The 22598-nt window shown below is 45.4% G+C and overlaps 1 protein-coding gene across 1 annotated transcript in view; it reads right to left on the bottom strand.

The window, feature by feature from the left end:
- The window catches only part of LOC125943774 (uncharacterized), a 598059-nt gene that overhangs the window by 227799 nt on the left and 347662 nt on the right, over nucleotides 1–22598 (bottom strand). The window lies entirely within an intron of this gene.

The raw sequence follows: 22598 nt of genomic DNA, 5'->3' as shown, positions 1-22598 counted from the left end.
TGCTGGTGGCGGCTGGCTGTAAAGGGAGAGACTGAAAATGAAATGAGCACTGTCGTTCACGTCTCTATGCGGGGTTTCTGAGACGAGGGGGCAAGAGCGGGCGAGTGTGAAGGCGGCAGAAGAGAAAAAGAAGAATTAAAATAAAAAAAAAACGACATAGGAAGGTGTCGAGAGAGTGAGAGGTTAGGGAGCGTTCAGAAGTGTTGTAGGCGGCGTGCGTTTGGCGTCATTGAAAAGCAGGTCAGCCGGTAAGTGTGCGAGTAAAACAGGACGAGTTGAAAGAATGACTTGAGTAGCGTAGCAGGAATGCGTCCCGGTAATTTTGACGGTGTTAAGATGGCGATACGGATTCTGGAGGGGGGGGGGGGGTGTTGTTGGAAGGCGGCAGCTCGGTCTTTCAAGGTACAGTAGCCCATTAGTACGGCGTAGGCGTCGTCACGGTGGTATACCGAAGTGGCGCGACTCTGTGTGGTCGAGGCGCCGAAAAAGGTATCCTGGCGTCTGGGACTTTGGAATGTGTGGATATTTAAATGAAAAGAAAAGGAAGAGAGAACAGATGGAAGGGAAAAAAAACGGAATAACCAATAAAAGGGTGATAGTAGAATAAAAATAAAATAAAAACAGTGAGTGGGAAGGTGCACATGGGAAAAGCGTTCGTATGGTTGATATATGAGTAAAAGCATGGAAGATAATAATAAGTTTATTGGTAGAGGATAGGCCGGGAAGAACTGGAAATTGAGGAATTGTGAGGTTGAGAATCGATGTTAGCACGAGGCCTAACGTGTTTTGTGCCTTTATTAATGGTATAACACTTTCAGGTTCAAGAGACAGCATTTAGCGATTCTAAGTTGCCACGTGCGAAATTAATCCCCGTCAGCTGGATTTAAATTTGTGTACGAGGTATGATTCTGTATATGAAGTATGATTCTATATATTAATAACAGTTTCATAGTGCTCGTTAGTGCAACAGAGTTCCTAGAGAAGCTCAGAGTTAAATAAATTTGAAACAAGCATTGAGACACCTTCGCCACGTTGATCACGGCGGTTCATGTGAAAAGATTTGTAATCAAGAAAATTAAGCACGTCGCCTTCCGAAACAAACCATGTTTCCAAAAATGTGACAACACTAAATCGCCATTCCATTCTGCAAAAAAAAAAGCAGTCAAGTTCGTCTATCTTGTTTCTACCAGATCTAAGGTTAAAATGTATACAACTACATGAATTCGAAACGTGGTTTCGGATGATTGCATCGGAGTCAGATAAAGTTACTCGGTTCATGAAAACCAACACAAATAAATGAATGGGTTAGCTTTAGAATTCAACTACTGCACAGTTTATCGAGGTCAGCCGTGCAGAAAATAAAAGCCGCAGATTCATTCTCTTTCTTTCTAACAAGAATTTTTCCGCTCGCATGCCACGGGAAGCGATAATCATTTGCCATAAGTGCACATATAAAACACGTGCATAACTGCACATATGTATATAAAGGCAGGTTTATTGGGTGTATAACAAGTCATGTAAATACGTGAACACAGGGACAAAATTAGAACCGCCGTCTTGCTTGCTGCACAAGTTATCATGACCATTTTACGAGTTCTTTGCTTCAGCATCTTTTCTAACATATCCGTTGGATCTCCAATTTTTAAAACCTCCCACCGCTTTGCGTAAATGAAACGGCACAGATATAGGAGTATATCACTATTTTTTCGGCCATTTTGGAGTAATAAAGTTTCTTAGTACTTCCGTTGCTATGCCTTTGATTCATTTAGGATTCAATGTACTCCTTCATAAATAAATAAAAAAAATCGCCACCCAAGCACTCCGTACCGATAGTTAACCAGCGAAGATGAAACGTATGTCCCGGTGTTTATCACTGGGTTAATTCCGATGGTATATTGAAGTTTTTCTCAATGATTGGTGACGTCTTTGTGCTTCTTAATGAGGTTTCACACACGTTCGGCTGCGACGGAGCGAACGACGTCACTGGCGGTATATGCCCGCAGTCTACCGTTGTCACATTGCCGCTTGCAATTCTTCAAAATTAACTTGCTTCAAAATTAAATCTGTCCGTCACGTAAGGCAAAGAATGGCTCATACCCCCTTAAGCAATAGGTCATACCCTCGTCAACGCGCTCTCCTCATTACGAAAACAGAAGAGAATTTAACTTCTACGTTGGAATGATGAGCGGCAACGCAGCCAGCTGTGGAAAAAGGCGACGACGCTCGAGCCCTTGCTGATGATGATCGTTTTCGGCGTACAGGCGACAGACGGCCGAATCGGCTTCCCACATACAGCTTTGCTGTAAAAAATAGTTTCGTCCACATCGTAAAGCGGTAATGCGCAGCGGCAATGCGCCAAACATCGGGTGTTTGTTGCAGTGACGATTCGCAGGTGTGGCCAAGGAATCTCGGTTCGAGAAGTAAAAGTGTAAGGGCCCATTCACACTTGCGACTAGGCGAGGTCGCGCGACCTGTTGCGACTGGCGATAAGGAAGCTACTCAAGACGAACGATGTTCACACTGAAAAATGTGACCGACGAGTGGCTAGACCGAAATGTCTCGCGATATGCCGTTCACGTCTGCTTGAAATCTCATCGCCGCGTAAAAGAAGCGTCAGCGTATACGGACGTCCTGTTCCTTCGCATCTGATTGGTTCAGCTGTACTGCGACTGCGGTCGCGCGACTGAGAAATAGGGCAGTGAGCGACTGGCCCGAGACAGTCGCATTTCGAGAAAAGCGATCAATTGCGACTTGCGACTGGTCGCTTTGCGACTAACTTGGTCGCGCGACCTCACTGCGACTGCGGTCGCGCGACTGAGAAATAGAGCAGTGAGCGACTGGCCCGAGACGGTCGCATTTCGAGAAAAGCGACCAATGGCGACTACTTGCGACTGGTCGCTTTGCGACTAACTTGGTCGCGCGACCTCGCCTAGTCGCAAGTGTGAATGGGCCTTAAGTCGTCTCCGTTTGCGGAGGTTGTGCCTCCCGGTGGTATAATGGAAAGACAAAGCTTTTCTTCCTCCGCTAAGCAATCCTCACTTAATGACTGGTCTCTACTGAAACAACCCTTTAGATTCTTACTACTGGATTCCTTCGGATTTTCTCTTATTTACATTTGCGCTAATCCATCAAAAATTAAGCCAGTTCCACGCTTTTGAAACCTGATGAAACAGCGGAGCTGTGCAAGCGTGGGTGTATAACGTAGTGGGTCTGACGCTCGCCTTCGGACCGCTTGTACCCTGGTTCAAATCCCACCTCGCCAAGAAACTATAGTTTTTTGTTTCTCTCTATCTCTCTTCTCTCTCTTTCTTCCTCTCTATCGCTCGCTCTAATTTTCTGTCTCTCGCCCATAGGAAGTTCTGTTACAATTGTCGGTGCAATGCAACCATATGGTTCCCATAAATGCATGACTTGCAAGCGTCGGTGTCTACTCGCGTGCTAGAGCACGTTTATAGGGCATTTTTCCGCTGCCTGATGGCAAGCGCTTGCGTCGCTCCTTCTAAGGAGCCACGTTAAAGAAGACGACGCTGTTTCGAATGGATGTGTTTTCTGATGCTCTCCACCGAAAAAGATCAATCGGCGTTGGGCCGAGGTACGAGTACTACTCAGACGTCAGCCAGTAGTAATTGTTATCGGACCGTTCTTCCCTGTCTACCTAAGGGTAAGCTTGTTGAGAATTCCGTCTTTCTTCATTCCGACCTTGCGGTATGTATCGGATACCCGACCTAGGTTACATGCTCTACGCGGACGACATCATGCTGTGGACGAGCAGAGGTTCACTAGGGGATAAGGAATATACACTCCAAAGCGCAGTATTAGCGGTGGAGAAATTTTCAAGATGGAGTGGCCTGAAGTGCGCGCCTGAAATATCTGAATTCATACAGATACACGCGAAAGGCTACAAATCCAGAGGATCGATTAACTTCGTGGTTGAGGGCCAATCAGTCCGAGAGGTACCCACGATGTCAGTCCTGGGTTTGTGGCTTCAGAGCGACGGGAGAGCCGTAAAGGCACTCAAAACCCTCAAATTCACAACCCACAACATAGCCCGTATGATAGGTCGCGTGATGTATCGAAAAGTGGGAATGCGAGAAGACGATACCCTAAGGCTCGTACAGGCCTTAGTGGTTAGTCGAATCACGTATGGCTTGCCGTACCAAATCCTGAACAGGGAGGAGGACAGGCAGGCCAACACAATAATCTCAACCGCTTTCAAAGCTGCTCTGGGCCTGCCTAAATGTACCTCCATGGAGCCCATGTTAGCTTTGGGAGTGCACAATAGTCTCGACGAACTCAGGCAGGCCACTCTGATGCGACAGAGGGAACGCCTCAGCTTCACAAAAAGTGGTATGGCAATATTGGCTAGACTCAATATCCTAGCGCACCCCATTTATATCACTGAACAGGCCGTACCTCTCCCTCCTTCGGTGAGATTCAAAGTTACAGTAGCCCCAATTCCCAAGAACATGTATCCCGAGTACAACAAAGAAAGACGCGAAGCACGCGCATAACACATTCAATCAACGTACTCTAATAACCACAGGTACAACACGTACGCATCTGTGTATGCAGAGGCGACCAGGCAGCGCTACCCAAGGAGGTACGCCCTGGCAGTCGTGAACGTGATCTGCCAGCAGCAAATAATCGCATCGGCCACGGCGGGATCCCCCACCTCAGCCTAAATATTAGCAGAGGCAATCGCACTCTCCCACGCGGAGCGTTCGCAAAAGGACTCGGCCGTGGTCACGGACTCCCGGGAGACATGTCGCATGTTTCTCAAGGAGTACGTGACTGCGGCTAGCCTCGCGATAATCCCCAAATCCTTCAACCACCGTCATCGCCTACTCTGGTGCCCGGGCCACGAGTGGGTACAGGGGAACGAAATGGCTAACGCGTTAGCTCGAGGGTTTACTAATCGAGCGACGGCGTCCTCTTCTAACCCCAACCACTCGCACTATTCCTCACAATATTCCACCAATTTAGATGCCAAAGACATCATTGCTCTTCAGCACGGAGTCCGCAGAAAGTACCCGCCGCCTCACCCACAACTTAGCGGGGAAGAGGCCGCGAATTCGCGTACAATACAGACCGGAGTATTCCCCCATTTAAAATTGCTAAAAGCCATGTATCCCACTCGTTATAGGGCCAACTGTCCTAGGTGCGGTGGCATACCTGCCCTAATACATGTAACCTGGGAGTGCACTAAGCACCCTCATAGGCCAAATACCAGTAACACAATGAACCAGTAGGAGGCACAGCTCACCCGCTCCGACCTGGCAAGTTAAAAGTCCTTAATTAGCCAGGTCAGGCAGGCAGCAGAGGTCAGTGGGGTCATGGACTGAGAGGCTCCGACCACCCCTCCCTAATATCTTTGCATCGCAGTAAAGTTTCTGTTCTATTCTATTCCTTTTTCTGATCTCATTTTTAGCGTCCACAGCCAAGGCCGTTTCATGATGTACTGTGACGTGCACTTATGTTTATGCTTTCAATGATGAAGCAAATTGAATTACGCTTTTTGAAGCTATAGCTAATGTGGTAGATTGTGATCGCTCTGTCGTTGTCACGGGAGACTCCAATTGTGTATGCAATCCATCTGACCGTGCTCAGTCAGTTATTAAGAGTGCTGAAATATTAACATACATCACTAATAACGCTGGCCTTATTGATACCTGATCTTGCTGGGAATTCGTACTCTGACACACATTTCCAAGGTCGTTCCCATGCTCGTCTGTATCGCATATATGTTTCTTCAGCACTCCTAAATTGCCGGATTTCATGTGAAGTGCAGCCTATTTCACTCTCTGATCACTGCATGGTGATTGCCCGGTTTGGTGATAGTGGTCGCAGTAACTACGGAAGATGAATGTAAGCCTAATTAGCGATAAAGCCTTCTTATCTAATATACGTTCATTGCTAACACCTTGCTTTTCTAAGAATTTGCTCTCATTTGCAGCTTGGGAAATGTTTAAACTGGAAATGCGAGGCATAGCAGTCGAAAGGACGATGGCTGGTCCGCCAGCCAAAACGTTAGCAAAATATACTGTGCAGATACAACGTACGTAGTAGTCTTTTTTCATTATATATATAAGCATATCATTATTATATAAGCATATCATAATGAGCCAACACGGGCTCATTATGATATGCTATTATGATAGGGCTCGAGTCCGGCAACAATGATGCCTTTAAGTAGCATATGTGGGTTTATTGACCAGTTCCCATCACCCAAAAAGATCACGTGCTCGTGACGCCTGCGGCAGAAAGGATGCCCTATGGTTTGGGAGTGGTGGCGCTGGCTAACACTCCCAGGGTTAGTTCTAGTTGTAAAACATAAATACCCCACAAAGTGGATGGGAAAACGGCTCCGCGGTAGCTCAATGGTGAGAGCATCGCACGCGTAATGCGAAGACGTGGGTTTGTTCCCCACCTGCGGACAGTTGTTTTTTCATCCATTTTCATTTTCATCCATTTATCAATTGTTTAATTCAAATAATAAGTACAAGTAAATTCCCCTATGTTGTCCTTGGTGTTATTGTTTGTTGGCTCCTTATGATATGCTTATTGAAATCAGGCCCCTCTGTTCCCTTTCTTCTCGTCGACTACATAACGAGGGCTCGAATCCGGCAACAATGATGCCTTCAGGTAGCATATGTGGGTTTATTGACCAGTTGCCATCACCCAAAAAGTACACGTGCTCGCGACGCCTGCGGCAGAAAGGATGTTCCACATCCGCCCTATGGTTTGTGAGTGGTGGCGCTGGCTAACACTCCCAGGGTTAGTTCTAGTTGTAAAACATAAATATCCCAGAAAGTGGATGGGAAAACGGCTCCGCGGTAGCTCAATGGTGAGAGCATCGCACGCGTAATGCGAAGACGTGGGTTGGTTCCCCACCTGCGGACAGTTGTTTTTTCATCCATTTTCATTAATTTATCATTACTTTAATTCAATTAATAAGTACAAATCATTTCCCCTATGCTGTCCTTGGTCTTATTGTTTGTTGGCTCATTATGATATATATATATATATATATATATATATATATATCACTATGGAAGAAGGAAAACCGATTCGATCGATTTTTCTGAACAGGAATGAATTCTCGGGTTTTACACGCCGAAACCACGATTTGATTAAAGGCACGCCGTAGTAGGGACTCCGGATCAATTTTGATCCCCAATGTACGGGACACGGGCGTTCTTGCATTCCGCCTCCATCGAAATCCGGCCGCTGCGACCGCGATTTGATCCCGCAACCTCATCCTTAGCAGTGCAACATGCATCGCCGCTAACCACCGCGGCAGGTTTTTTAAGCGAAGCTTTATTGGCTTACTTGTGTCGGGGTCGGTGTACACGGAAAACTATCATCATCACCACTGGCTCGAGCATCGTCTTCTTCTTCCGCAGCTGGCCGGTTTGCGCCCCTCGGGTTGCGCTCGTGCTCGCGCCGCTGCTCCCGCATTCGTCACCGTCGTTTTCTTCTACAGCTGGCTTGGTTGCCGCTCATCATTCCAGCGTGGAATTTCACTCCTCTTCTGTTGTCGTAATGGGGAGGCCGCGTTTAAGGGGGTATGAGCCATTACTTATGGGGGCACGAGCAATTCATTCTCTTACGTGAAATATAGATTTAAATTTGACGCGATTCAATTTCGCAGAATCGCAAGCGGCAATGTCGGGCGAATGCTGCTAGCCAAGCCACCGAGCATACTCGAGACATCGAACGCAAGCGACAACAGCGACGAGCAGAGAATCACACAACGCAACAGAAGGAAAAGTTGCACGAAATGGAAAGACAAGTGGTACGAAAGGGAAGGAAAAGTAGTAGGAAAGGGAAGGAAAATTAGTAGGTCAGATACACACACGACTAGCTTCGCTTACCCCCTGTTTCTTGACAGGCGAAGGGCTGGTGATCTTTTGTGGACCATATAGTGCAAGTTAATAAAGAATCGAGTCCCTCGGTTTTCCTTCCTTCTAGCAGCCTTGATCTGGTAGCATTGCTGTCAGGTTGCCTACGATGGTTTATTAGCTACGTGACTCCTCACCTACGGTATATATATATATATTGCCGCGACGCTATCTGTGCCCAACCACGCTGACGACAAAGACAACGACCTCGAACTTGCAAGCGAGGTGCTAGAAAAAGACGAAGTTTTGAACTGAGCGCTTTGTCCTCATTGCCTCAATTAAATACCGCTCTTCGCTCTTGTCTCCAGTGAGCCGTGACACTGGTGGAGGTGCTGGGTATCGCATCCTCGCCTAATGATTGGGACGACTCCGGCGAGTAGCCCTGCATCCAGCCCTTCAAGACATCATCCACGCGTCGAAACACCTGTGCACCGCGCAAGCCGCCGCCTGCAAGGTCTGTGCCCGGAATTCGGTCCCTTGCAAGGAAGTTTGTCAGCGACCGCACCGACTCAGGAAATGGCGCTTGCAAGTACAACACAGGTGACTGTTCAGAACAATCTAGTCCCCAAAAGCTTCCGCGGTGACACGTATGAAGACGCCGAAGACTGGCTGGACCAGTACGAACGCGTGGCTAGGGTCAATCAGTGGCGTCCAGACCAGAAGCTTTCCAATGTGTACTTCGCTCTTGACGGTAGCGCACGGACGTGGTTTCAAAACCGCGAGGCACATTTGACTACGTGGGACGAATTTTGCCGTCGGCTAATTGATACCTTCGGAAGCACTGATCGCCGAGATAATGCACAACGCCTTCTCGAGTTGCGCATTCAGAAACCCAACGAAAGTGTCTCCATGTTTGCCGAGGACATGTCTCGTTTGTTTCGCCGCGCGGATCCCAACATGCCTGATTCGAAGAAGCTGAGCCATCTCATGCGCGGCGTCAAAGAACAGCTATTCGCTGGTCTCGTGCGAAACCCGCCTACAACAGTGGAAGAATTTATTAAGGAAGCCACAGCAATTGAGCGGGCGCTCCAGCAGCGTAGCCGGCAAAACGAACGCCTAACTAACGATGCACCTGCAGGAGCCGCAGTTCTGGCAGTGACCGACGAGACCTCGCTGCGTCAGCTGATCAGAGACATTGTTCGCGAGGAGATTGCGAAGCAAACTGCGACACCGAAGGAGTTTACTGTTGCTTCGGTCGCTGAAGTTGTCCGCCAAGAAATCCGGCAAGCATTTGCATCTCCTGAGCCACTCCCTGAACCGTGTCCCGAGCCGCGCTTCGAGCCACGCTTCGAGCCACGCTACGAGCCACGCGTCGAGCCACGCTACGAGCCACGTGCATATAGCTACGCAGACGCTGTCCGTCGCCCTCTTTCTACCGTGCCAGTACAGCAGTACCACCTGCGGCCACCTACTGCTGCCTGGATACAGAGAGAGCATTTCAGGCGACCCCAGCTTCGCAGGACCGACGCATGGCGCACTGCTGATCGCCGACCATTGTGTTTTCACTGTGGCGAACCAGGGCACATTTATCGTTTTTGCCCTCATCGCCAGGGTGGCATCCAGGAAATGTCACCTGCTACTCCGCGACAGTTTCCAGAGAGAAATGCACGCTTCGACGACAGCATCACTCGGGAACAAGGCAGCTCAGCTAATCTCCGGTCGCGCTCGCCGTCTCCGTTACGCTATTCTTCGCCGGACCGTCGCAGTTTCGCCGACGTGGTAAGAGGCCGCTCTCCAAGCCCACGGCGGGGAAACTGAAATCAGCGACCTCCGGGGGGAAGGTTGCAAGTCGTCGAACCGCCGAAAATCCCCCATTACTGAGCAAGGAGCAGAGCAACCCGGAGAAACGGAACACCGACGAATTTGTGAGTGCCGACCTACTCTTAACGATTGATGGACACGACGTGACGGCTTTGGTTGATACTGGCGCAGACTTTTCGATAATGAGTGAGCAGTTGGCAGACCGGCTTAAGAAAGTCAAAACGCAATGGACGGGCCCTCATATTCGAAATGCCGGGGGCCAGATAATGACACCTACAGGAAAATGTACTGCACGACTCCAGATAGGAAATACAGCTTTTGTCGCCTCTTTTATGATTTTAAAAGAGTGCTGCAGATCACTCATCCTTGGAATGGACTTCTTGCGGGAGTTCTTGCTCTTGTCTCCAGTGAGCCGTGACAATATATATATATATATATATATATATATATATAATATTATTATATATATAATATTATATATATTAGTATTATATATATATTAATACATTAATATATATATATATATATATATATATATATATATATTATTCAGTGAAGCAAGGAATCTCAGGCGCCGGCACAGAAATAGTTAAAAAATAGAAGAACGTAGGAAAAACATATAAAAGGACTTTACAACCGTTTCGGCTGGGATCCGGCCTTCATCAAGAGTGATGGAATAGGTACTTGATGCTTTTCCTCGTGCTTTATATATATATATATATATATATATATATATATATATATGTGTGTGTGTGTGTGTGTGTAGTGTTACTGACGCTGGCATGCTCTGGACCACCGTCAGTGGCAGGAGGTGCGGCGAGTGAGCTCCTGAATGTCTGTTTGCAATGTGAAGCGCGCATTTTAAATCATGAATGTTGGACGTCATGCAGGTGCGACGTAATGCGAATTTCTCTCGCATGTGCCACTAAATCTCCCCTGATTTTTTTCTGCCAGGGCCCGGCGCTGCCATAAACTCTACGAAAACACAAAGGACAGTGCCTTGCTACTTGAGGCGCGAGCTGGTTGCCGGCGAAAAAAAAAAACGTACCGGAGCAAATATTCCCAACTAGATGAGGCATGTGTATGCCGCAGCAAAAATCCGGAGACCACTCAGCACATCCTAATGAAATGCGAAGGTATTCACCCAGTGAGATCTGTAGGTAACGTACACCTTCCAGAAGCGCTTGAATTTACAGTTTAAGGAATCGTCAACCGGTCACCAGTAGAGATAAGCAAGAGACGTTTAATGCATTGGAGGAACGAAAGCAGGGAAGAGGTTGATACGACCGAATTCATCACAGGCATATGTAGCGGTACCAGTTAGATAAAGAAGTTAATAAAAAGAGTAATAAGATACAGTATGTGTACAAGAAAATTCTGAAATGAAAAGCATGTATAGCATAACTGAGTAACTCAAGCCGGCTAGGTGACTATTTGTAACCACCCCGTTTCAAAGGGGATGCCAATAAATGGCGACCATCTCCATCATCATTGAGCCGAGCTGGAGTATTGAGTGCAGGAACATTGTAGAATACAGGGGCTAATATAGAACCGACTACACAGCTGGGAAGACGACGTGCAAGAACGCGAAGAAGGCGCAGACGCCTGTCCTCTATCAGGCTCGATTAGGTACACAAATGTTGAGCGGGTGTTCGTCAATCACGGCAGATACTGGCGCGATCACGCTCTTTAGGACAAGTATTCTCGACTGCTGTAGCATCGGCAGAGTTGCTGAGGGCTAGAATCCTGGAATCTGTTCTTCGTATACTACTAATCCTCGCAGCACATTGCGACATTTTCTTTCTTCGTAATTTTCTTGCCAACGATATTGTGATTACATTGACGGACGACGATGAAGAACGGCTGACATTAACACGAGCTGTTGAGTGAGCATGTAAGAGCTATCGCTGTAAAACAATTTACTATTGCCTCACAGACGTGCTATAAAATTTAAATGCCGTGATGAGCTGGGGCTGACACAAGGGTGTATGCAGCCTTGCCCTGAAAAAAAATTAGCTAGGAAGTTCCAACTGCAGCAATATTCTACATATTCCCCGAGGAAATCAATGTACTTGCGGCATCTGTCCTTGGCATTATTCAGTCCATACAAGTAAAATTATTCCGCATACAGATCTAACCACTCATTGGCGTGCGAAGGTTGCCGCGTGCTCCAGAGCAGCGGCCAACTCGCAGCAACCCTTCCGGAACGGCTGCTTTCCGCACCTGCAGACAGGCGGAGACACAAGTTCAAGCTAGCGCCGCCTTTACCGACGTAGGCAACTTCGCATTTTAAAGCGAAACTTTATTTGCTCTTCCTTCGACTTTTCCGCTGTTCTGCTGGCGTAGCTGTCTTGCCCGCCGAGTCGGGAGGTGGTTCATAGCGTGCATATACATGGCAGGAACGGGGTGGACGGGAAAGGGGACACGACAATCGTTTGGACCTCTGCACAGCCTCGCATGTGCACAGTGCCCTCGAAAGCTACCTGGGCGTCACTAAAATACCCTCTAGACGGCTGTAATTATGCGTGACCCCCCGCAAAAGCATTGCAGAAACTGCAGCCCTTGCCTGTCCACTAAGAGGCAACCGTCCAGATGGGAAATAGACAGAATGGTAGAGAGAAGTTAGGGAGAGCAGGCAGAGAATGGGTTGAACCGATGCAGCCAGGAAACGAGTGAATGACAGCCTTGCCACTCTTCGCTCGCAGTTGCCATGCATGGGGGGAGAGGGAAAAGGCAATGGGAGAAGGTGAGGAAACGCTGCTACTAGACACGACAATAGGTGCGGACAAACTGGATACATTTAAGTTCAAGGTATGCTACGATAAGTTACTGCTATTTCTGAACAATAAACACCATCCAAATTTGTCAAGCGTGCAATGTACGCACGGTGTCCAAACTCAAATTCGTATCAAAGCACCGTAGCGTCTAGGCGACACTACTACGGAAGCGGTTTGCACGTCACATCAACACTTCTGTGACCGCCGTGGTAGCTTTGCGGCTATGGCATTGCTCGAGGCCGCTAGTTCCATCCCGACCGCAGCAGCCCCATTTAGACGGAGACGAAATACAAGAACGATCGTATTCTTAGATTTAGGCGCTCGTTAAAGAACCCCAGGGGGTCAAAATTATTCCGCAGTCCGCCACTATGGCGTGCATGATAATCCGATTGTGCTTTTGGCACGTCGAACCCCTTAATTCAAATGAAGTTTAGCACTTTTGCCAGGATGCTATGTGCCGTGTGAGATAATGACAACGCTAACCTTCGCGGAAGTTATCAAAAATGGCGCACAACAACGCCCCAAGCGAACACGTCTCGCTGTGTGTTTTATGTACTACGCCAAGAAACAGCAATAGTGCACGCAAGGTAACATTTGCCATCAACTCACCACTCTCGTATTGCACTAAACGCTGAAGGAATTAAGTATTCGCCCTCAACATCAGCGCTAATTATCGTCAATCAAAGCAAACAGCACAGTCGATTTCTACTGTGCCTGGGTTCCACATAATTTTTTTTTTCTCGAACGGGTACGGAGATAGATGGGCGCCCACCTAGGGCGCGCACTGCGCTTGCTTAGAATAAAAGTATTCTCTCTCCTTCTTAGATACCAAGCAAGGAACTTTGTCAAGCGTTAGTTTCTACGGGGAGAACCATAAATTTCGATCTTTCTGAAAACATTTGATGAGAACAAAGCAGCGAAAAGCGCAAAATATTTTTTCTTCATTTTTACGAGAAAAACACGCGTCCCTGTATAATATCTATCGAGTACAATAATTATGACAGACTGCTCAAATTCCCATTCACCGTCGGGCGGCTCCATTATTAAAAAATGTAAACAGAATTTCCGCCTCATTTGTCGCTAGTGTAGAACCCAATGTAGAAGCGTTGGATACGCACCTTTCTACCCATCGCTCACAGCAAACATGCACTCGAACAGAATCAAGTCATACTCCATTGTTGTAACGTAGTAAAAAAAGTAGCGTAAAGTAATATTCATGACGACGCTATTTTAATGTCTGACTATGCGGAAGAAAGTTCCCACTGAACAAGTTTTCTATCAGACATATGGTTTATTTCTCTCACGACTCGTTCTTCCGGAGTGAGTCGGCTCTGTTTTCCTCAGTCGGCGCGCACATTCCATCACAAGTGTCAGCTATCCTTTCTATCTGGTTAGAACAAACGGTGCACATATTTGGTCGGGGCTTCAATCTGTAAAGGACTGGGTTCATTATTTTTTCTTTCTTTCTTCTTTTTTTGCTTTACCATTTTTCTGTTTTTCTGGTTTCGTCTTGTTGGTCCTTTTTAATGAGGACAAGCTTTATACTTTTGCAATCAAGCAACAGGCACCTTCTTCAATTTCCCTGTTTCATGCATTTGTACTGTGCGCTTTCACAGCACGTAAGAAAAACATCCGCAAAACTATGCCCTGGTTTTGGTTTCGCTGAAACGCTCCATAGCTCCATTGTTTACGAGCCTGAGTGGCAGTTTCTGCCCCTCAAGACGTCTTTCCTTATGATGGACGTAGTTGCTCAAAAAATTGCGTGACATATTCAATGTATGCAAGCCAAAGCTTTGCCATACTACCAACGACACAGCCTGTTTGTATTTGTTGGTGTTCTAAGAAGCAACTGCAACTGCTCGAGACGAGTATCAACTGTAAGCGCAGTTCCCTTTTAGCTCTAACTGAAGTTTTGTGTATTTGTTTTTAAATAGAACACTTCCTGGAACTTTCCACAGATTTCTGACTCCCATAAAAAGACAGCGTTCTTGCCGCTTAGTATGTGACAAGAGCCACAGGGGTTAAAGGTTACGTTACGCGTTGGGACCCGTGTACTTTTTTTTCAGATTCACAGTGAAGGTCCAAACTCGTCCTGTAATATTAAGCGTATATATATATATATATATATATATATATATATATATAATAATGTGAAGGCAACAAACAATGGCGCCGAAGACAACGTATGGAAATTACCTGTACTTACTACTTGAATTAAAGAAATGATGAATGCATTAATGGCAATGAAAATGGATGAACAAACAACTGTCCGCAGGTGGGGAACGATCCCACGTCTTCGCATCAGGCGTGCGATCCTCTTATCATTGAGCTACGATATATATATATATATATATATATATATTATATATATATATATATATATATACAGTCTGATCAGAAGAAGCCATCAAACAATGACATTGACACGAACGGCAGCAGAACTTATTTGTTGTTGTCAATTAAATTAGAGAAATCATAAGTACATAGAAATGAAAGTGGATGAAACAACTGGCCGCAGGTGAGAGCGAACCCACGTCTTCGTATGACGCCAGCGATGCCTTTACCAATCGAGCTACAGTGGTGCCGTTTTCCCATTAACATTTTGGGGCATTTATGTCTGTCAACTAGAACTAACCCTGGGAGTGCGAGCAAGCGGCACCCCTCATGGTCATGACACTGGATGCAGAACATCTTCTCCAAGGCAGGCATCAAGTACTACGTGAACGAGGTAATGCAGTACTACTTAAAAGGACGCGCGTTGCCTCGTTCTTCCCTGGTCGAGCTGCACTACGCGACCGCGGGTAAATACTCCAGAATAAGCTCCCTCTGCGCTCAAGTGTTTTGGCGAACATGCGAAACTTGCAAAATTCGGTGAAAGCGTTGGATGCAGAGCCTAGCACAATGAATAACTTGAAATACGTAGTAAATTTTTGTAGCTAAAAACTTCTTGCAGGCCTTCAGCTTTTTCAAAAATAGAAAGTCGGTGTGAAACGAATGTCTCAGCGTAACTCTGCGGGGCTGAAACCCGTTCTATCCACTAGTGGGCGCTTAATTTAGAAGCATCTAGCGGCCCGTCAAGATACTTTGGAGGAACATCAATCCACTTAATGCCGGCAAATTATTCTGGCTTATGCCATCATGAGCCAAACCAAAAGCCTGTACTTTTCGAGGAGTTCGTTCGTGCTCCTGATACGCTGCCAAATTTCTCTATTTTCTGGACTACTTTTTGAACACTGGGCTTATTCGTGCGTGCCTATAAATGCTAGCAGCGGTCGAGTGCTTGCTGAAGGGCATGGTGGCAACTCAACGATGCAGGCATGGTAATCCCCTTCTGTACTTCACGCCGGTGAGCAGGCGATATGGCAAATGCTTTCTCTCTAACGACCCATTTTTGATTTTGATGCTGTGCCCGCGGCTGATTTTCTCGCTAGTAACCAACCTTGTAGACTAGGCTGAAGCTTTGATTCTATTGTCTGGAGATGCAGAGACTAATCCCGATCCTGACCTAATCCAGTTCTCAAAAGCAGTGGAAAAGTACCGCAGATTATTCAAAATAGATTAAAGAAGAGCGCCTTAATTACTTTTATCGATTTGAAGCTAGCTGACATTAGCGCCCAAGACAACAAAATAGCAAACTGCGTAATTGAAATAACTGACCTTTAGAGAGTAGTACACACACTCGATCTGCAGATCGACGATCTTGAGAACCGATCTAGGCGAAATAACCATGTTATATGGTGTACCGGAAGCGAGAAAGAAAACAGTGACACCCTGGATAAAATAGTGAACGACAATATAATCGGAACTATTCTCAAAACCGAGCCGGTGGCCGCAGAAAGAATCCATAGATTTGTAAATCCTAAACCTAACAAAAGCAGACCCATAATCCTACGGTTAGCTGATCATCTCGACACACCAGCGGTATTGCATAACTGCTACAAGCTGAAGGGGAGCAGTTACTCGGTAAGTGAAGACTTCTCAACTCCAATTCGTAATACAAGGGAAAAATTATGGAATTCTGGAAAAACCTGAAAGGAATTGGGAGACAAAGTGATCTTAAAAATTACCGAACTTAGGGTTAATTGCGAAATCCTTTCCTAGTATGATGAAAAGAATGAAGTGATCCCCGTCAGCCACGAAGAAAATGCTGCTGCAAAAAAACTACAACAAAAAAAAAGCAGAAAGGCGAGTTGCCGTAAGTACGACCCCGCCAAATACAGAAGTAACCTTCATGAATCTAAACGCGCGTAGTCTTCAAAACGAATCACATTTACTTGAATCCTTATTACTGGAACTAGAACCCAACTTTGTAGCAATTACTGAAACCTGGCTAACAAGTCACATTCATGATCGGAAGATAGGTAGCCCAAACTACGCGTTGATACGAAAAGACCAGCCGACACGTGGTGGTGGCGTTGGTATTTTTATGTTATCTTTCAAAGTTCTTCGAGATGTTGAAGGTCATCATCATCATCATCAGCCTATACTTTATGTCCACTGCAGGACGAAGGCCTCTCCCTGCGATCTCCAAATACTCCTGTCTTGCGCTAGCGTATTCCAACTTGCGCCTGCAAATTTCCTAACTACATCATCCCACCTGGTTTTCTGCCGTCCTCGACTGCGCTTTCCTTCTCTTAGTATCCATTCCGCAGCCCTAATTTACCACCGGTTATCCATCCTACGCATTACATGGCCTGCCCAGCTCCATTTCTTCCGTTTAATGTCAACTAGAATATCGGCTATACCCGTTTGTTCTCTGATCCACACCGCTCTCTTCCTGTCTCTTAACGTTAGTGTTGAAGGTGTAGAAGCAATATTGTAAATTGCAGTTCGGTCCGCCCGCTATCACTCCGGGCTGTACATATCGCAGTCCAGGCTCGGCCTATCGGTTCCTGCGTGGGAGCGGCCCGCTTCGTGATGACTCAAGATCTGCAGGACTTTAAGTTTATTCCATTCATCCATCCATCCATGAGCTTCCAATGACGTCGTTCCTTCACTTAGTAACTATATGCAGCTTCATGCATGAAATATCAGACTAATCCTTCTTGGTGCCTTTAACATGCCATAAATAGATTGGAAATGCATGCATTTCAACTCCGCTAATTTTCAGATTATCTGTGATTGAATGCTCAATTTCAAGTTGTATCAAATAGTGACTCAGGAAACGCGAGTACATGCATCATCGTCCAACATTCTTGATTTATTTTGTAAGTGATATTTTCCCACAAGACAGCCCTAACATGGAAATTATGCCTGGCATCTCGGACCATCAGTTGCTGCACTGAAACAGTAAACGAAGTGGGATTTCATCAGCAGTAATCGATTCTATATCATGACTTCAGCCATGCCGATGACAGGATCATAATAGGCTGTGTTCTTTTGGAATATGATTCGTTTGTAGCGCTTTCACATAACGTATCCGCTGATATCAATACGCTGTGGAGTAGATTTACAGCCATCGTAACGTCATGTATCAAACTACGTACCGGTCAAGAGAAAAAAAACACGAAGACTGAACCTCTGGATTACGCATGACCTTATACATGCGAAGCGAAGTGAAGCGATTAGAAAAACACTTACCACCAAAGCAACAATTCTAACTAGAAAGGATCTTGCCGTTGCCGGCAATGATATGAGGTGTAAACTAAAAGATGCAAAAATAACTGCTTTACGAATATTCTTCGAAAATTGTTTTGAAAAATTCTCCAAATAAATTTTGGAAATAGCTGAATGCAAGGAAAGATGACGAGCACACGCATTCCTCTGAAAACAACAACGCTCTTGCCAACTCCTTTAACGATTACGTCAAATAAGTTTTTACCGTAGATGATGGAAACATACCATCCATGGAACCTTCCGATCGTACACAAATAAAACCACTAACAGTTACCGAGCATGGAGGGCTTAACCTATTATTAAACATTCACACAAAGAAGGTCCTGACAAATTGCGAAACATCTTTCCTAAGATGTATGCGGAGTGGGTAGCTAAATACTTGAGTCTCATCTTTAATAAATCACTAAACACTTTGCACTGTTCCCACAGACTGGAAGACAGCCAAATAATACCCATACATAAATCCGTTAGCGAAACTGCAGTTTCATATTACAGATCAATATCACTGATTAGCACTGTGTGTAAATTACTACAACACGTAATAATAAAACATATAACTATATATCTGGAAGAACAACATATCTTGTCATCTGCACAGCATAGTTTTCGTAAGGGCCTTCCAACAATCACTCACCTTTTAGAATTATTACATGATACAGCCCAGGCCATTGACAACCACAAACAAATAGATCTTATTTTCTTAGATTTTTGTAAAGCATTCGACAGCGTTTCACATAAAAAAACTAATAAAAATTTCAGATAACACTTGGAGCTGGTCCATAGTTCACTGGATTAAAGACCAAATGGGCAACCGCTCACAATATGTACAATTACGCGATGCTGTCTCTAGGATAACACCAGTCACATCAGGTGTATCACAGGGTGGTGTTTTAGCCCCAATCTTATTCACAATATTTAGTAACGACTTGCCTCTCTCAAGTGATGTAGAAATCATGCTTTTTGCAGATTATTGCGTCATTTACAAGGAAATAAATACTCTTGCAGATCATCTAATCCTTGATGGCGCGCTAGAAGCTGTACACAAGTGGTGTAAAAACTGGCAAATGTCTCTTAATTTGGTAAAGTGTTGCCTTGGCAATAACCCGCAAAAAGTACAGGTCCTAACTTTTCTGGCACTATAGACAACTGTCCTCTGATTGAAGTAAATATTCACAAGTATTTGGGAATAACAATTTCAAACAATCTAAGATGGGATATTCACATTGATAACATTATTAGCACAGCCGTAAAGCGACTCATCATCATCATCATTAGCCTATATATATATATATATATATGTGTGTGTACTGCAGGACGAAGGCCTCTCCCTGCGATCTCCAATTTCCCCTGTCTTGCGCTAGCTGATTCCAACTTGCGCCTGCGAATTTCCTAACTTCATCACTCCACCTAGTTTTCTACCGTCGTCGACTGCACTTCCATTCTCTTGGTATCCATTCTGTAACCCTAATGGTCCACCGATTATCCATCCTACGCATTACATGGCCCGCTCAGCTCCACTTTTTTCGCTTAATGTCAACTAGAATATCAGGTATCTCCGTTTGTTCTCTGATGCACACCGCTCTCTTCCTGTCTCTTAACGTTAGGCCTAACAATTTTCATTTAATCGCTCTTTTTGTGGTCCATAACTTGTTCTCGAGCTTCTTTGTTAACCTCCAAGTTTCTGCCCCATATGTTAGCACCGGTAGAATGCACTGATTGTACGCTTTTCTTTTCAACGACAAGGGTAATCTCCCTGTCAGGATTTAGTAATGGCTGTCGTATGCACTCCAGCCCAATTCTATTCTTCTTCTATAAATTTATTTCCAATGATCAGGGTCCCCTGTGAGTAATTCACTTAGATAAACGTACTCCTTTACAGACTCTATAGGCTGACTGGCGATCCTGAATTTGTGTTTCCTTGCCAGGCTATTGAACATTATCTTTGTCTTCTGCATATTAAACATCAACCCCACTCTTACACGTTCTCGGTTAAGGTCCTCAATCATTTGCTGTAATTCGTCCCCCATTATTTCTGAATAAGACAATGTCATTATTGTACTCAAAAGACGTATTAAAATTGCACCACCAGGTACCAAACTACTAGCTTTACAACCCTTGTCCGATCTGTACAAGAATATGCTTGCCCTGTCTGGTTCCCTTTTACCCAGCAACAGGTGAGCAAAATAGAGGCAGTACAAAGAAAAGCAATTAGAGTTATTTTCAATAAGTATAGACTGACAGACTCACCAACACATTTACTTAAGAATGCTGGCATCCTAACACAAACACCACTAAAATTGATGTTCCAGTTACTACACAACATAATCAAAATTGACACCTGAAGAATTATATTTTACTCACAAGGACGAACATCTCGTCAGTAGCACTCTCATACACTAACGGAATACTCTTTCAATACTAATTGCTTCGAATACTCATTTTTTCCTCTTGTTAATAAAGACTGGAACTCATTGAAATCCACTGTAACGAATCATCATTAAGCAGGTTTATTATAATGATTGAGAATGAATTGCTTGCGTCACAAGTAGCCTCAATGTCATCGTATATACATGAACTTACGGAGCATTGAGCCTATGTCATTGTTACAAGTGTATAATGTTTTTTTTTTTTTGCGTAAATGGTATGACTAAAACAATTTTCCTCACGTATTGCTCAAATAGGAATGTATAATGTTATGCATGTATGATTCCGTGTGACTAACAGACCTTTCATGTACCTGCCGGGTTATAATGTCTGACGAGATTGGCGATATTTGTAAATTTAAAAAAATAAGCTAACACTGTTACTTCATTACCCAGTATATTGAAGCCATGGATGTAGCTCGACTGAATCACGCGTAAGCGTAATTCAGTCGAGCGAAGTAATTCAGTAATTCAGCGAAGAGTAGTGAGGAGATCGGGCATCCTTGTTTTACCGAAGAGCAAATATAAACGCGTTCAGAGAGATGTCCCTTAGTAACTAAACAAGTAGCACAACCGGTGTAGCAAAGCGCCTAACGCCTTCAAGCCCAAAGGAGACAACATTGGCGTGTTGAAGAAGGGAAAGTAAGTATCGACCAGTTTCGCCCGAAAGGCGCAGAGTCGATTGCGATAGCAAATTCGTAGACAGCTATAAGAACTCAGGATAGTAGTTTTATCGGCCGTAAAACGCCCCTCCCATCCTCACCTGTCGCCCCCCCCCCCCCCCCGCAGGTCGCGCGCACGACAGCAGAAGCGCGCTTCCGGCCCGCCTTTCTCCCTCGCGCGCGCGAGATTCCGCCACAATGGTCGGCTGGCCGTCGCAAGCTTGCAGTCGCACACACAGCCTACGGCACGTGGCGACGACGTTACCGTGTTTTGACTTTATACGGAACCTCACAGCGACGTCCACGACCACGTCCATGACCACGGTAGAAACGCGCCTGGAGTGTCCATATAATTGCTATCGCAATAATAGGAATGACTGACACGATCAAAAGCTTTAGCGAGCTCTACCTGGAGTAGTGCAAGCTGCTCATTGGAACCGTAATAGTATTACAGAAGTGTACGGGTGATATGTATGTTGGTTTGAATGGATAGGCCCTCTAATTCCGCACACCTGATGGGAACTAATGAGAATTGACATCGCAAATTGCAATATATCAGTCAAATCTTTTGCAAAAATTTGATAATTCACCTTTGACAATGTGATTGGTCTGTAGCGTTCAACAGATCGTAGTTTTTTTTTCTTATCTGAATTTTTGGTGAATAAAACTGTGTGGTATTTGTAAAAATATTGCGGAAGGGCATCCACCTCTAGCCACAAAGGTGCATTTCATCCAGATGACCGTGCACTTAAAACATGTTTCTGATGGACTTGATATTCAAGCGGACTGGTACCACATTTTCATGAGGTGCCTGTCCTTACCACCCTTCTAAAGCGAAACCAACGTTTCCACATAAAGTATGAACGCTGGCTCTTCTGTGCGTGGCTGTCACTGTGCCCGCCACTTGAAGACTACGCACAAGCGGTGAATGTTTAACCGGCTTGCATGCTAGTGTAATAAATACCATGAAAGAAAAAAAGAGCGTTTGGCAAAGTGGTCATAGCACTGCGCTCGTGATAGGGAGGTCTGTGGATCAAGTCACGTGTAGAACAGATCATTTTCTTCCTCTTTACAATTATTGTTATGTTTTGCTCTGGCTTCTGTAAAGGTTGGTGTATACCTATGCTTCACTACCAGGCCTGACAAGGAGGGTACCTACCAAGGGGAGCGAAGTGACCCGGCGCGAAACGCGGGTGTGGGGCTTAGGCAGCTGCCGCTTTAGCGGCCGCAGACCAATGAATACTAAGACCGGCACTTCGCTTTATTGTCAAATAGTCATACGGAAGCACATACTGCACAGCAGAGACTGCTCCATCTAGTGGGGCCGTCATGAAGTCCGCGGGTGGCGAGTGTGTGAATATATATTCAGACAAGATTTGCCTAATGTATGTTACGCGTTCTCGATTTCGACCTCTGCCGAATACAAATTTTATTGATTTCTTTTTCATTGAAGAGTTG

This window comes from Dermacentor silvarum, chromosome 3 (genome assembly GCF_013339745.2).
Source record: "Dermacentor silvarum isolate Dsil-2018 chromosome 3, BIME_Dsil_1.4, whole genome shotgun sequence".
Lineage (NCBI taxonomy): Eukaryota > Metazoa > Arthropoda > Arachnida > Ixodida > Ixodidae > Dermacentor > Dermacentor silvarum.
Note: the sequence above shows the minus strand (reverse complement) of the source record. Positions and strands in the feature narration are given on the sequence as shown.